The sequence below is a fragment of the Pollicipes pollicipes genome, unplaced genomic scaffold (genome assembly GCF_011947565.3).
Source record: "Pollicipes pollicipes isolate AB1234 unplaced genomic scaffold, Ppol_2.1 Scaffold_6686;HRSCAF=7923_pilon_pilon_pilon, whole genome shotgun sequence".
NCBI lineage: Eukaryota > Metazoa > Arthropoda > Thecostraca > Pollicipedomorpha > Pollicipedidae > Pollicipes > Pollicipes pollicipes.
Window position 1 is genome coordinate 4,714,369 of NW_023596921.1, and position 16,567 is coordinate 4,730,935.

The 16,567-nt window shown below is 53.0% G+C and overlaps 1 protein-coding gene across 1 annotated transcript in view; it reads left to right on the forward strand.

The window, feature by feature from the left end:
- Positions 1-5,279: 5,279 nt before the first annotated feature.
- Positions 5,280-16,567, forward strand: part of LOC119107286 (calcium-dependent secretion activator) — a gene marked incomplete at its 3' end in the record, with an annotated part of 90,711 nt that continues 79,423 nt past the window's right edge. The window contains 1 exon segment of the mRNA XM_037230706.1: positions 5,280-5,442.

Here is a 16,567-nt window from a genome sequence, read left to right on the forward strand (position 1 = left end):
GCAGCAGGGCGCGGAGGAAGAAATAAGTATCGATAATAGAGATAAGGAACAGTGCAGGTCCCACTATGGAGCCCTGGGCTACGCCATGGTCAAAGGGAGAACCGGACCAGAGCCGCCCGCCACCATCTGCTCCCGGTCTCGCAGGTAGCTCTGGAACCAGCGCGAGCACACACCGCACCACTGAAGCTTCTCCAGGACGCCATGATTGACGCCGTGAAAAACTTTGCTTCAGTCGAACGTCGTCAACGACTGTATTTCACCTTTGAGGAGAGTCTGTGCGATCCACTCGACAGCATTAGACCGTTCTGCGTGGACTGACAGGGCCGGTAAGCATGCTGCCCCGGCGACAGTGTCGGCCTCCAGGGTAAGCATGCTGCCCCGGCGACAGTGTCGGCCTCCAGGGTAAGCATGCTGCCCCGGCGACAGTGTCGGCCTCCAGGGTAAGCATGCTGCCCCGGCGACAGTGTCGGCCTCCAGATTTTATCGGTATATGTTATCGGTCTCAATATTTGTGAGCAGGCGTAACGCGAGCTAATTTCCAGGCATTGGGAAACATGCATGCAATTACAGATCTGATGATGATATTGAGGAGATGAGACCCGATAACAGCCAAACCCTTTTTCACGGAATGTAGAGAGAGACCATCAGTAACGGCTGCCCTTGAAGAGCACGTGTTTTCGATGGGCTTTGATAGATAAAACGTTGACTGCGTTATTTGAACTCGAATTAATCAAAATTAATTTGCCTTTTATGCCTCGTTTGTGCTGTAGTGGTATTCACCAGCGCTTTTATTGGACACAGTGGGTGATGGGCTTTACAAGAGAATGCTTTGAAATATGCCCGAAAAAAGACGCATTCCCTTGAAGAACCAACGCGCCGGTTGTATACTGACAGAGACGGATCACACTTCTGCACTGTCGGCGTCCACATCAGAAGCTACAGACTTCAGCTGGTCGTGCCGCCAAGTGCACGTGTGTCCGTCGCCGCCACGTCCACGTGTGTCGGTCAGCAGACACGCGTGGACGTGGCTGTATCTGCCTGCAGAGGTCAGACGCGCCGCAGCCGGTGCGTGCTGACAACGCACGCGGGCGACCTCCGGCGGTTGACCGATGCGGAGGAGGCGGAGCGGGGCGTGGCCCAAGGACGGCCGGCATGGTCGATCAGGGCCTCTCGCCGAGTCGGACATGGGCTGGGCAGGCCAGGCGTGCCGCGCGTGGCGGAAGGGATCCATCAGCATTCATTGCGTATTTCTGTACGCAAAATTGGACATCTGCGGACAGGCGCACGGACAACTACCAAGGTACTTGGAGCTGAAAGAATGTTTGGCACTCGATTTCTAACTTAACCGAATCACTGCAAGCAAAAACACCGAAAACACATCGCAAAGTGTAAAAGGGTGGCCACAAACGGCCTCCTTTACGATTACAAAACTCGCATTGGTAACCTATCGCCTAAATAGGCGAATTTGACACATGGCCGGTGTCGGTGGTTGCACTTGATGCTCATCTTCATCAGTGAACTACGGCATGTTATTTGCAGACCTCGCCTGGCCCGGTTGCGCTTCCGGAGAGAAGAAATGGTCTTGTGAAAGAAAACTTCTTTTTTTTTGGTGGCGGAGAAGCGTTACACTCAAGATTTTTTTTACTGGAGGGGTACCCTTCGAGAGGACTTTTAATAAAATAAGTTGGCCTTATCACCGAGATTACACGCAACTTACACGTCGGCGAGTGCCTTGCGGGTAGGAGCATGGGAGAGTGGGGAAGGAAGCACGGCTCTTTTTGAAGTACCGAAGCCTGCAGTCATTGCCGTGGGCGCGATGACGCGCTGAAGTTCCCCGCGGCACTGGTTGCCCGAATTCCATGCATACTGGATCCAGTGGGATTCGCGTATCCGCACTGCGGCACTCGGCGATGCCAGCAGCCGACATCACCCCCCTGGGACTCATGACACTTCTTCCGGCGGCCCCGTGCCCAAAAACCAGTCATGCGCGTGCCCGGCACGGTCCTCGGAGCTGTTACCGCCCACCATTTCATCTGGCTGATATGCTTCGCGTGTCAGTAAACCGCCGTTCCTTTGGTTGCTGGCATGATTTGACAATGCCAGAGATTCTCATTTCCTCCGCCATGAATCAGATAAGGTCGGATTCAAGGTTTGCGCTCGTGCTTCGTGGATTTGTAGCCTTCTGTGGGCAGAGATTCACATCCATTTGCAGTCAATTATGTCCAATCGTTTGACATTTCAGCGAAGTGCTTTGGCAATGCGTTTGAGGAAATACTGGACGCATTCGCGGCATTACCCCTAGTAAGCACTTCCAGCCCTCGGAATGCACTATGTGTGCTTATTTAGCATGCGGCAACTGATATTCGAATTGCAGGTGATGAAAAGTGCGAATCAGTAGGTATAGATTACGGATCACACAGAGAGACATTAATCATATGGAGAAGGTTGACTCCGTTCATTCCGTGGTGGAAAGACAAAAAGACGCAACCGCTTCTGCGAAACGGCGTGACGTTTTTGTTTTGCATTTGCGCCGCAGCGTGACTTTTCACACACCTGATGTGCTTATACATCATTACACAAATCGTTTCAGTTTATAGCGGGGTTTTCTGACATTGGAAGTGTCATGCCAAGCAAAAACTGCATTAGAATGCCAAATATGTCAGTAACGGAAGCTTAACCAAATCAAATGCAAGGATAGTTATTTGGGTTCTGAATGCTTGCTAAGCATCGCTTGTTGCAGGGACCCTGACAGCACTGCCCTGGTGTCAGTTACGTAGCCAGTTTGCCACCAAAGTGAGGGTCACAATAGAGTACGGGGGTCCTTTCACCCCAGGTAGTCCCTCTTCGTCGCTCAGAGCGCCTGTGTTTGAACTTGGTGGACCTTTTAAGCTCAGGACCTTGTTCTCATGTTGGAGAACCATTCTTTGATGGTTTTAGAAGGCCTACGGGCGTCTTAAACTGCCAAAAAGGTCTTGGGCCTTCGGTCCCGCGGAGCCCTCCCCAACTCCAGGGTCTTACAAGGCTACGTCACAGTCTGGTGTAAAGCAATGCTTGCTCAGCGACCGGTTTTTCCACCAGATTTCGATATCTTGATATTTTCTCACTTGCATACAGCATTGCGACCTTGTAGCCCGGCTCGACAAAATCCCGGTTGACTGCAGTCGAATGCGTGCTGAGCATATCACTCTGACGGTATTTTGGGCCGAGGCCGGAATAAAACTAAAAATATCATTGTTTAAGAGGAACTACATTGCTCGGTCGTTTGCTAAGACGTTATGAGTAATACGGCACCGTGCCACAGGGAAATGGTGATGAAATTCAGGTAATATCATATGATGCAGGCAGATACTACACTACGATGTCCCAAAGCCAGTAGAAAACGTTATGGGATCGGGCTACCCCGCATTGCCTACCAGATCCAGGTGTCCGGCCAGGCACAGCCGGAATCAAGAACTTGATCAACTCCGTCAATATCCAGTCGCCGTGTTACGCATACTTACGCCTGGCGTGCTCATTAGCAGTAGATGAGAAGGCGCACAGGCGTGGCTGTTAAAAATCACTGTGGGGCCGAAATTTCCACAGGTTTTCTAATCCCTAAGTTTTCCCATCGGTGCGGTATTCCGAAAGCTTACTCGGCCGATCTAATATATACATTCGTTTGTTGTTTTGTTGATTTCCGCCTGCGAAACCCATTGACCAGTGCGTGAATGGCGTGCTGCTAATGGTGGGAGGAGCAGACCGGCTCCGTGCGCTTTCCGTTCTAATTTTGTTTAGATACGTACACTTCCCACACCCACCTGTGCTTAAAAGATAAAGTGCTGGATGCACTTCTAATGGCCGCATTTTAGCTCGTTATCTCCACTCATTACATTTTAGGCTATCGTTGCACATGCTGTGCGATATGGTTGAAATTTAGGGGTGTCCTTTGTTGGTACCAGGGTGCCCACAAAAAGGAAGAAAATAACACCGATACAAGACCCCTGCGGAGTGGTGGCGTCCTGGATGCCCTCATGATCGCGGCTGCACCAAACAACACATTGGGATGGATCAGGATTGAAAACAGCCATTTTCTGCGCACTTTCCGTGACAAACATCGTTGGAGCGTCATCCTCGGATCTGTGTATTTATAGATCCGCTCTAGTGCCTATATTGATCCAGCTTGACTCATACAGACACTCAGTGCCGAAATTTATCACATTTGGTTTTTGGAGGACAACTGATCAAATGTGAAAGTGTAATGACACAACATGTGGACTGAAATTGCATGCGATGCCCGATTCAATGGTACTGATAAACAATGATCCAAACGTCCGAAACGCTGGAAAAGATGGCCTCGCGTCTATGTGGCAAAGCCCCGCAAGCGCCGGCAGCTCCAAGACGCTGGCGAGGGAAGGCCGGCAGCTCCAGCATGTGTGAGTTCACATGCTCAACATTTGTGGCAGGCGCCTGAGACTTTACGACCGGCAGATTCCGCGGCATGGAGAAGACTCATGGCTCCGACATTCCGGTCGGCGGAGGTCCCCCCGCTGCCGCCGCGACGGTAGACTGCCGCGAGTCGCGGATAACGCTGCGCCAGAGACGCCACCGTGCCGGCCAGCGGTAACGATTCGGAGGCGCTCGCTAAGCCGTAAGCGGTCATGGCACACATATAGCGCCGTTCCGGTAAGCGCAGATATTGCTGTACTGGTAAGCGGTCAGGCATTGCAGCTACTGCCCTGCTGGTGACTGAGCATTGCGCGCGCACAGATACTGCCTTACTTGTGAGCTGTCATAGCTTGCAGGTACCGCAGTGCAGGTAAGCGATTATAACTCGCAGCTACCGCTATGCAGCTAAGCGATCATAGCTCGCAGCTACCGCTGTGTAGATAAGCGATCACGGCCTGCAGCTACCGCTGTGCAAACAAGCGATCATAGTTCGCATCTACTGCAGTGCAGGTAGGCGACCATGGCCTGCAGCTACCGGTGTAGATGAGCGACTATGGCTGGCAAATGCCGCAGGGCTACGCCGGCAGGTGGTCCCTACTCGTAGACACCGCTACGCCAGCAAGCAGCCACGCGTCGCAGACACCGCTGGGGCGGTAAGCGAGCTCGTTCGGCAGACAGGCCTGCGCCGGTGGGTGACCTGAAGCCGCCGATAGCAGCGTGCCTCCGGTCGCGCCGTCCGCTTATCTCGGCACCAAGGCCGTTGGCGGCATCGATCGGCGCCGCCGCCATCTTGTGCCGGCGGCGCCGGCGGGCGCCGACGACGGCCGGCGCGGCTAGAGCGGCCGTCCGCGTTGCGCCGCGCCCGCCGCCAGCCTCGCGGCACTCGCGCTGCCCTCCCGTGTGCCGCATGTGCGGCTCGGACGCCGACGTGGCGGGGTCCGCTGCGACCGTGTGATTGTCCGGCCAACGCCAGCGCCAGCTCCGCCCCGTCCGGGGCTGCCCCCAGGTCGCCGCCAGGTGGGTGTCCAAAGCTCGCGGGCGGGACGCCGGCGGCGGCTGCTCGCCCCCGCAGAGTCAGCAGTGCGCCGCCCCAGCGCTGCGACACTGGCGGACGTGCTGGATTGTGTTCAGTCGTGTGGCATGCGCGCAGGTGCGTTGTTCTAACACAGGGATACCAAAGCGAGCTACGCAAGTATTGAGGTATTACATTGCGGAGCAGAGCACATTCGGAACCGGTGAAAAGTGACGGCTTAGATCCGCGGCGGACTCAGGCTTAGATCCGCGGCGGACTCTGGCCTAGAGTCATGGCGGACTCCGGCTTAGATCCGCGGCGGAATCCGGCTTGGTTTCTGAGCGCTTCGTCTCCATTGAGCACTATTATTTAGTGGGTACGTGTTGAATCTTTCTTGTAAGCCTGGACGTTTTTTTTGCTGGTAGAAAGCAATAGCCTTTACATACTAGACGTGGTCACTCTAGCATTGTTAGATTGGGTCTTACTCGCTATTTGATACAAAATCTGAAATGAATGGCCCAAAAGAAGAATAAACGGAAGTCAAGGTCATCATTTGTCGTCATGTCTATCAAAATAGCCGAAACCTTGTGTTCGGGAAGTGATGCTGTCACCTCTTCGCCGATTAAGGTTTGCAATTTGGTGTAGTGGGACCTAATCCTAGCTTACCGCCACCGTAAAATAACACATAAGTACAGGGTGGCAAAACAAAAACGCCTCCAGAGTAAAATTTACTGGTTATACTTACACATTCTGAAGATATGTCGTGGGTTTCGCTCCTATTTGTTGTGCTTTTCGTCTCATTTCAGTTGAGGTACCTAACGAGGCCCCTGTCAAATAACGGTAGCGTGTAGAAGGGCACTTCACATCGTTTGCACACTGAGCAGGCTTTGACACAACGACCATAAAGCACGGACGATTGCAGAGTGCCCGGCAGTTAGACTTTGTCTTTTGCACTCAACAAGGCTTAATGTATGGCAGTATGTCCAGTACTGTTGTGCTGACTTCCTGCTTCTATGAATGGTATCTAGGGACGCTAGCTCCAGGAAAAACATCGACGTCCAAGCTAAAGCTTACATAGCTAATAGTTGTATTCATGGAAAATGTTAGCGTGGACTTTTCAGCCAACAACGGATACGTAAAATCTCCAAGATTTGAATGCTATTTTATCTGCCCTTCCGGCGTGTTGGCATTTCATAAAGAAAACTTGCTTTTTCTTGGGGATTCTGTGGCACATTCACGACAGGATAACATTTGTGTCCCATGTACCGAGGCTCTTGTGCCCTTCCAGGCCAAAGCCGTATCGACGGAACCTTGTACGCCATGTTGGTCCGCGCGTGTGCCTTTTCATTGCCCTGTAAAGCTACGCGTCAGCGTACCGCTTCGCTCAGCCAGGTTTAATCCCAGCTTGATAGTTTGTATTGAGCTCGCCTGAGGTCTAGAATGTCGCAATAGGTCTAGAATGTCGCAAGTCAACTCAGCCGCCGTTTAGACACGTCAGCATGGGGCAGCATCGCGACGGAACCCCGTACACGCCAGCATGGGCAGCATCGCGACGGAACGCCGTGCGCGTCAGCATGGGGCGGCATCGCGACGGAACGCCGTGTCTCACGCGTGATGGTCGGACTGCAGTTCGCCAGACCGGTGTGCACCGTGACTGGTGCTCGGCAGCGACGTTCCAGGGCAATGACCCTAAAACCTTCCTGAATGAAGATGTTTATATCGCGCATGCAGCAAACTGCGATGGAGGAAGGCAGGCGTATTAAGTTACCGTGCGCTTGGGTGGGGGTCAAATTGACCTCCGCGAATGTTTTTCCAGAATGGTTTCCGAACGGCGTGCCGTGGACGCGCCAAATTTTGCATAGCTGTCGACAGTTGAATAGCAAATCGTTTGGTATAAAATTTAAGTGTTTATATGTACCTTGTAAGGTCGTTGACCTATGGCAGGTCAAAGTCAGGCCATGGTTTCGGCGAAGTCAGTTTTAAAGGAGTCGTTCAATCTGATGCGACAACGAAGTGTTAGACGAAGCCATACATCTCTGAGGTGCTTTCTTAGGCAACACAGCAATTGAATGAGTAAATTGCATTGACCTAAGTTCATGTGTGAAGGTCAGACCAAGATCAAAGCCAACCTGTTTGTTACGTTAGGGCTTGCTGTGTGGGATAGTTTCTGGTGCTCATGTCGAATTTGTTGATAGCAGGAACTGCATTTTACATTTTTCATGGGCTTCTTAGAAGTCAGAATAGGTCATTTACCTAAAATGACTCAGGACAGCACTTTGTTTTAGGAACATACTGCCTAGCGTGATCTTTGTCGCTTATTCAAATGCAAAACTCACAGCAATCTTGTATGATTGTCACCACGACCTTCAAAAGGTCAAACAAGGCCACTGGCCTTAAATGAGCATGCGACTTTTTGCTTAGAAACAGTTATGTAGGTTCTGGGGCCCTTTGGAGACCAACCTTTGAATTGAACCTTGTTTAGCCTTACCTGAACCGAAGGTCATGACCTAGGAACCTCAAACTTTGACCTTAGTGAGTTCACGTACAGTTAACACACCCCATGAACTTGGCGTTTCTATGTTTCTTAGTTCCCGAGATCTCAGCGGGGGTCAGATTGTAAGTATATTGTATTCTAAGCACATGTGGAGTTTCCTATCCAGACCCCTACCGAAAAAAAATCTCACGAATTTCGCCCACTCTTTTAAGAGGAGCCATTGGCCCTTATATATTTGTATGACTAGAGCTTCCTCCTGGCCTGGTGCAGTCTCCGTTTTTTCCATGTGAGGCCTCCTTTTGGGCTGGAGAAGCTTTTTATGTTTTTTATGCGATATTCTAAGTGTGTGATGTAGCTTCGTTTGATTCATTAGGGGTTCCCTCCCGACCAGAAGTGTCGGATACTGGATATCTGAACCTCTTACAGGGTAGATAGTGTCTCATGCGTACCGTTCGTGGACCCTTGCGTATATAAGGTTAGATGATATGTTCTGTGTTGGTCATCTAGAGCCTCCTGTGAGTATAATGGGCCCTCACGACATTTGAAGGGGGCAAAAGATACGCTTGGCCTCGTTAGAAAATGGGGCTGCTGCCCCTCTCGTCCCCTGGTGGCACCGCCTCTGTACACATACATTTACCTACGAGGAGACCAACGAGGCAATGCCAGATATAGGTAATCCATGCTCATGTCTGTTGTGCCATGACACATACGTGTGTTGCAACACGCAACAGTTCTGATCAAGCATTGTATCAGATACTGAGTTCTTGCGCATGAGCTCTGCTCTGCGATGTGACGTCAGAAGGGGTAGCAAAGATAATGCAACGACAAAGACGTTGCACTTCTGGTTACTGGGAGACGACGCGGACGCCGTTCTTCTTGACCTTGAGTCAGAAAATGATAAAATCGTTGTTGGATTGCAATCATGGCGTGCAGCTTAGAACTCATACCTACAATGCTATGACAGTTTGTGCTATGTCTATGCTGCACACTACATAGAGCTCATACCTATAGAGCACAAAATGCAAGTAAAGAAGACAGCTCAAGTTAATGTCATATCGTACTGATAAGACGCTTACAACACGCTGTGATGAGGAATAAGCAACGGAAATTGCAACCCATGCAAGGCAATTTGTGCTTTAAAACACTCATGTTGCATTGGGACTGCTGCATATGTGGAAAGGAAGCATCGTTCGGCACCACAAGGCGTCATGCTCCGCTGCTATTGCAGCGCGAAGCTCTGCAGGCAATCCCGTGCCCCGCGTGTTTGTACCTCCGGCCTCTTCGGCGTTCCACGCCGACCAAGCATCGAGCGACTCTATGACGTCCAAGTGTGTCGTCAATATCCAGGGCAATATCACCGAATGGCCTCTTTCAGTGGAACAATGGGGTCGCCAGTGCCGGCGCAGTGGTCTGCAAATCTCAGTTCAGTGGTTTCTGAGCGAGGCGAAGAGCCCTGGCACCCTTACGGACCGGCCATCACACGGTGACAGAACTGGGAGAATAGCTTATACGCTATCAGGACGTATCCAGGACGTTTTTCCCGTGGTAGCTGTCGGATGGCGACGGATTTATCCAGCGCAGCCGTCAGCGATCTATGGCCGAACCGGGCCGGCGCCACATCTGGCCGACCTGAGTGATTCCGTTTGTACGCCTCCGCAGAGACGGGGATCTCCATCCCGTGAAGCGGCGGGAGGCCGGGGAGCGGGCGCTCGCAGCTGCGTCCTGCCGTCCTACATCCCCCACGCTCTCACCATCCCCTGGTGTCGGCTGACAGGCGGCGCAGCTTTTCCGGGAGGCCGGACGTCGGCTGGGTTCTATTGACGCGGCATTGGGCGTCTGAAATGGAAAAAATCGGTGCGACGCCGAGATAAATATCGGTGCGACGCCGACATCGCCTCTGCGAGCTCTTTCGTCTGGCACCGCCCTACCACCGGATGAGACAATCTCACAGCCCTGTACGTTTCGTTCACATGGATTGCAGCTTGAACGACTTGTGCGATTTAGCTGTCTTCGATCCTACCGTTCTGCTTCTCTGTTCTTGCCCACGCTCTCCTCTCCTCTCTCTCTCTCTCTCTCTCTCTCTCTCTCTCTCTCTCTCTCCTCTCTCTCTCTCTCTCTCTCTCTCTCTCTCTCTCTCTCTCTCTCTCTCTCTCTCTCTCTCTCTCTCTCTCTCTCTCCATCTCTACCTCTATCTCCCTCTTTCTATTTTCTCTCTCTCCTCTCTCTCTTTGTCCTCTCTCTCTCTCCCTCGCTCTCTCTCTCTCTCTCTCTCTCTCTCTCTCTCTCTCTCTCTCTCTCTCTCTCTCTATGTCTCCCTTCCTTCCTCCCTGAAACCCTTTCCTGTTTTCTCCACACATGATATTCTTACCCATTCATTCCATCCCAGAAGGGGGGCGCGACGCACGTCGTCACGTCAGTTAAATGGAGCGCCAGCAACTGCGTCGGCCACATTGGCGCCCAGGGGCTATGGACCCCCCAATTCAGACCCGAGCCAACCACGCGGATGTCCGATGTACCAACTACTAGGCTCTTTAACACGCCCCTCACAGATTCCCATTTACTCTTTTTTCTGTATATGCACTTATGTAACACTGTCCTTTCCCCGAATGCTTGCCGGATTCACCCGTCCAAAACAGCACACGTGCCGCACAAGCAGATCTGCCACATTGCGCCAGCGCGGCCCCAAAAGCCCGGCAGTGGCTCACGTCGGTGGCGATGTTCTCACCGGCTGATTGTTCCGTGCTCGTTTCTGCGACTTTTGGCCCGACCAACGCATGTTTTGCGGGTCATCGGGGGCAAAAAGTGTCGCATGCCCCGCGGCCCCGATTGTGTCCAACCCGGCCCGGACGAGTCCGCCCTATGAGAGCGTGTCCGACCGTGAGGGCTTGGTGGCATGTGACGTGACCGTCTGGGGACGACGCGCCAGGAAGATGCACACAGACAGACAGACTGAATTAACAGACAGATTGCCAAATATTCGAATCTGAACTCTTAGCGATCGTCACGCATGAAATTGGAGTGCGCTTTATGCCTGCGAAGTATGCGTTCATCTATCTCCATTTTCAAACTGTCGCATGTTGCAAGGCGATTGACGCTCCGTTGGTCACTTTGGTCCAGGCCGAAGGGGATAACCCGGCGGACTTGACGAAATAAAGAGGTCAAACTGACTTGAACATAACCTTATTCAACTGATGTAATTCGAGCTAAAACCCAAATAGATGTCGCTGTTTGAAAACGGGGTTAAAAGTTAGGGTTCTTTAGGGCTAAAAATCCAAACAAATGTCTGCATGAGAACGAGGTTAATAAGTTACGGCTCGGCAACACACCATTGTTCACAACCATAATAGGTATACAGGACTTCTGAGGACTACTTGAAAACATGCATGCTCAACTTGGACATTTCGTGATACATGGGGCAAACTCTGTCCTCAAAAGACAAAGTTAATTCCCTATTACGTTTGCCATGCGTGGTCTCCGATCCATCCAGCATGCTTTTTGACATGGAAACCGTTAAGATGGGAGCCATCGCGTTGGTGAACTCTTCACAGGCGCCCGAAGCTTTGCCGAATAACGCATTATTTTTGCACGTATTTCACATGCATTGAGTCTCAATACATTAAAGTGGTGAACAAGCATCACCTTGATTTGTTCAAGTCTAGCTCAACGTAGTTCTTCCTCGAGGATGGTATCCACATGATGAAACTGGACAAGCGTGGCAGTTGGTATGTTGTGGTCAGTTTGACCTCTGAAGGAATAAGTTGATGGGGTGCCGTTAAAGTTAGTTCTCGGCGATTGTCGGCGGCAGGGCTGGTGGTTTTGACCTGACCGCGTTACACAAGTGCCCACAACTCTAATGAATTTTACCCCATTCCGTCGACCCGAATTGCAATGGAGATGTTGGCATGCGATGTCAAGCCATTCCACACTCGCCCGGTGGTTGCGCTTTCCATGTATTCGAGGAAATTGATGCCTTAGGTGTAAATCGAAGTTACGTGGTGGTTTGTCCCGAAACGTAAGCAACGAGACAGTCGCATGACGCCGGAACGACGCGTTAAGCACCATACCATAGTCACAGTGTTCTGGTAAGAAGGAAGAACATCAGCCGGGTGGTAAGGGTACCTTCATTGAAAGTGTCATCGGATAATTGTAGGACGTTACCAATTTTCATATAAGTGCGGCCATTTCGCACCATCCACCGAATAGTTTCACTTTGCTTGCAAGTTGCAGGAAAGGTCCAGCGAATCCTGTCACAATTGCAAGAAAGATTCAGCGGATCCAGCCACAATTGCAGGAAAGTTTCCGCGGATCCCGCCACAATTGCAGGAAAGGTTCAGCGGATCCCGCCACAATTGCAGGAAAGGTTCAGCGGATTCCGTCACAATTGCTCTTTAAATTTAGACAGAAGCTTTTCATTATTCATTTTAAAAACAGCCAAAAGATCGTGTGCAAGCGGTGAGTAAGCATATAATTGTAAATACTGAGTTGTGCATGCATGCATGGAGTTCGAACTTCTATAAGAAAACAACTTTCAAATTCCATCTCTCCCTGGAGGCCCCGCAGTTTCTTTACCACTGCACTGTTTGGAACCTGTTGACTTGGAGGTTGCTATTTATGAGTGCTACATGACCCGCTAGTCAATGGCACGTGAAAGAATAAGACCGCCCATGATACAAAGAGTCAGCACTATCGCATATTCACTTCGCGTCGTGTATGCGTTATTTCCAAACCAGGCGCATAGTTTCGCAAAATAAATTTGGGGAAGGGTGCCGTAATAATTACACGTTGTAAGGCCTGAGCCTATTTTTTCGCCCTTCATCGGGTCCGTTCGTCAATAATCTGATGTGCACTTGAAACGAATGGTAGCAAACATAGGGAGGACGTGAGATTCATGGGGACCATTTCAGCTGTAGTTCAAGAATCGCAAAATAAGAAAGTTTGATTACAAGTGCATTCTAGTCTTGGTGTCTTACATTTTCATTGAAATTGAGGCGATATTTTTACGCTTAAAGTTTGAAAAGTCATCATAAAATGTCAACGTGGTATGCAGGTAGCATTATTTACCATCCTTTGCCGTCGCCTTTGCGGAAAAACGATCTGGCACCAATTTTATAGGCCAAACGTATATTTTTCCGAAGGGTGATCGCATCTGTTCTTTGCGAGGGTAACATTAAATACATCGCCCCTGAACTAAATTTTTGCTAAGGGATCTTACGTGTATTCGGTAAAACTATGCATTTCCTCATTGGGATCCAGAGGCATAGGAAACTCTACAAACTGAAACTTTTTTCGGACAACTCGCCTCCGCCCAGCACCCGTCCAATACCTAGTACCTGCCCTTTCAGTGCCCGGTGCCTGCCCGTTCAGTGCCCGGTGCCTGCCCGTTCAGTCCGCGCCTAGTGCCTTGCCCGCACCGCGCGACCTGTCAAGGGCACAGGTGTCTGCTCAAGAGTGCACACCTGGCCAATGGAGCCTGCCACGCCCACGCCAAGCCGTGTGTGCGCTGACTCCTGCCACGGTACCTGTGGTCACCTGTACACCCACGCCGATCCGTGTGTGCACTGACTCCTGCCACGATACCTGTGGTCATCTGTACACCCACACCGATCCGTGTGTGTGCTGACTCCTGCCACGGTACCTGTGGTCACCTGCGCACCCACACCGATCCGTGTGTGTGCTGACTCCTGCCACGGTGCCTGTGGTCACCTGAACACCCACACCGATCCGTGTGTGCGCTGACTCCCGCCACGGTACCTGTGGTCACCTGCGCACCCACACCGATCCGTGTGTGCGCTGACTCCTGCCACGATACCTGTGGTCACCTGCGCACCCACGGCGATCCGTGTGTGTGCTGACTCCTGCCACGGTATCTGTGGTCATCTGTACACCCACGCCGATCCGTGTGTGCGCTGACTCCTGCCACGGTACCTGTGGTCATCTGCGCACCCACACCGATCCGTGTGTGTGCTGACTCCTGCCACGGTACCTGTGGTCATCTGTACCACCCACACCGATCCGTGTGTGCGCTGACTCCTGCCACGGTACCTGTGGTCACCTGCGCACCCACACCGATCCGTGTGTGTGCTGACTCCTGCCACGGTACCTGTGGTCACCTGTACACCCACACCGATCCGTGTGTGCACTGACTCCTGCCACTGGTACCTGTGGTCATCTGTACACCCACACCGATCCGTGTGTGCGCTGACTCCCGCCACGGTACCTGTGGTCACCTGCGCACCCACGGCGATCCGTGTGTGCACTGACTCCTGCCACGGTACCTGTGGTCATCTGTACACCCACACCGATCCGTGTGTGCGCTGACTCCCGCCACGGTACCTGTGGTCACCTGTACACCCACACCGATCCGTGTGTGTGCTGACTCCTGCCACGGTACCTGTGGTCACCTGAACACCCACGCCGATCCGTGTGTGTGCTGACTCCTGCCACGGTACCTGTGGTCATCTGAACACCCACACCGATGCGTGTGTGTGCTGACTCCTGCCACGGTACCTGTGGTCACCTGAACACCCACACCGATCCGTGGGTGTGCTGACTCCCGCCACGGTACCTGTGGTCACCTGAACACCCACGCCGAGCCGTGTGTGCGCTGACTCCTGCCACGGTACCTGTGGTCATCTGAACACCCACACCGATCCGTGTGTGTGCTGACTCCTGCCACGGTACCTGTAGTCACCTGTACACCCACACCGATCTGTGTGTGCGCCGGCTCCTGCCACGGTACCTGTGGTCACCTGAACACCCACGCCGATCCGTGTGTGTGCTGACTCCTGCCACGGTACCTGTGGTCATCTGAACACCCACACCGATCCGTGTGTGTGCTGACTCCTGCCACGGTACCTGTGGTCACCTGCGCACCCACACCGATCCGTGTGCTGTGCTGACTCCTGCCACGGTACCTGTGGTCACCTGCGCACCCACACCGATCCGTGTGTGTGCTGACTCCTGCCACGGTAACCTGTGGTCACCTGCGCACCCACACCGATTCCGTGTGTGTGCTGACTCTTGCCACGGTACCTGTGGTCACCTGAACACCCACACCGATCCGTGTGTGTGCTGACTCCTGCCACGGTACCTGTGGTCACCTGCGCACCCACACCGATCCGTGTGTGTGCTGACTCCTGCCCACGATTCCTGTGGTCACCTGAACACCCACACCGATCCGTGTGTGTGCTGACTCCTGCCACGATACCTGTGGTCATCTGAACACCCACACCGATCCGTGTGTGTGCTGACTCCTGCCACGATACCTGTGGTCATCTGAACACCCACACCGATCCGTGTGTGTGTGTGCTGACTCCTGCCACGGTACCTGTGGTCACCTGAACACCCACACCGATCCGTGTGTGTGCTGACTCCTGCCACGATTTCCTGTGGTCACCCTGAACACCCACACCGATCCGTGTGTGTGCTGGACTCCTGCCACGATACCTGTGGTCATCTGAACACCCACACCGATCCGTGTGTGTGCTGACTCCTGCCACGATACCTGTTGTCATCTGAACACCCACACGATCCGTGTGTGTGTGCTGACTCCTGCCACGGTACCTGTGGTCACCTGAACACCCACACCGATCCGTGTGTGCGCTGACTCCTGCCACGGTACCTGTAGTCACCTGAACACCCACACCGATCCGTGTGTGTGCTGACTCCCGCCACGGTACCTGTGGTCATCTGAACACCCACACCGATCCGTGTGTGTGCTGACTCCTGCCACCGGTACCTGTGGTCACCTGAACACCCTCACCGATCCGTGTGTGCGCTGACTCCTGCCACGGTACCTGTGGTCACCCTGCGCACCCACACCGATCAGTGTGTGTGCTGACCTCCTGCCACGGTACCTGTGGTCATCTGAACACCCACCACCGATCTGTGTGTGTGCTGACTCCTGCCACGGTACTGTGGTCACCTGAACACCCACACCGATCCGTGTGTGTGCTGACTCCTGCCACGGTACCTGTGGTCACCTGAACACCCACACCGATCCGTGTGTGTGCTGACTCCTGCCACGGTACCTGTGGTCATCTGAACACCCACACCGATCCGTGTGTGTGCTGACTCCTGCCACGGTACCTGTGGTCACCTGCGCACCCACGCCGATCCGTGTGTGTGCTGACTCCTGCCACGGTACCTGTGGTCACCTGCGCACCCACGCCGATCCGTGTGTGTGCTGGACTCCTGCCACGGTGCCTGTGGTCACCTGAACACCCACACCGATCCGTGTGTGTGCTGACTCCTGCCACGGTGCCTGTGGTCACCTGAACACCCACACCGATCCGTGTGTGCGCTGACTCCTGCCACGGTACCTGTGGTCACCTGAACACCCACACCGATCCGTGTGTGCGCTGACTCCTGCCACGGTACCTGTGGTCATCTGTACACCCACGCCGAGCCGTGTGTGCGCTGACTCCTGCGCGCGGTACCTGTGGTCATCTGTACACCCACGCCGATCCGTGTGTGCGCTGACTCCTGCCACGATACCTAGTCACCTGTACGTCATTCGCGTCCTCTGGGGCGTCACGTTTGCATTACCTGGGAGGAAAGCACGAGGCAGGCTATACATGTGGGCGGAGAGGCTGGAGCTGCAGTACCACTCCTAAATTGCTCTGACTTTCACTCAG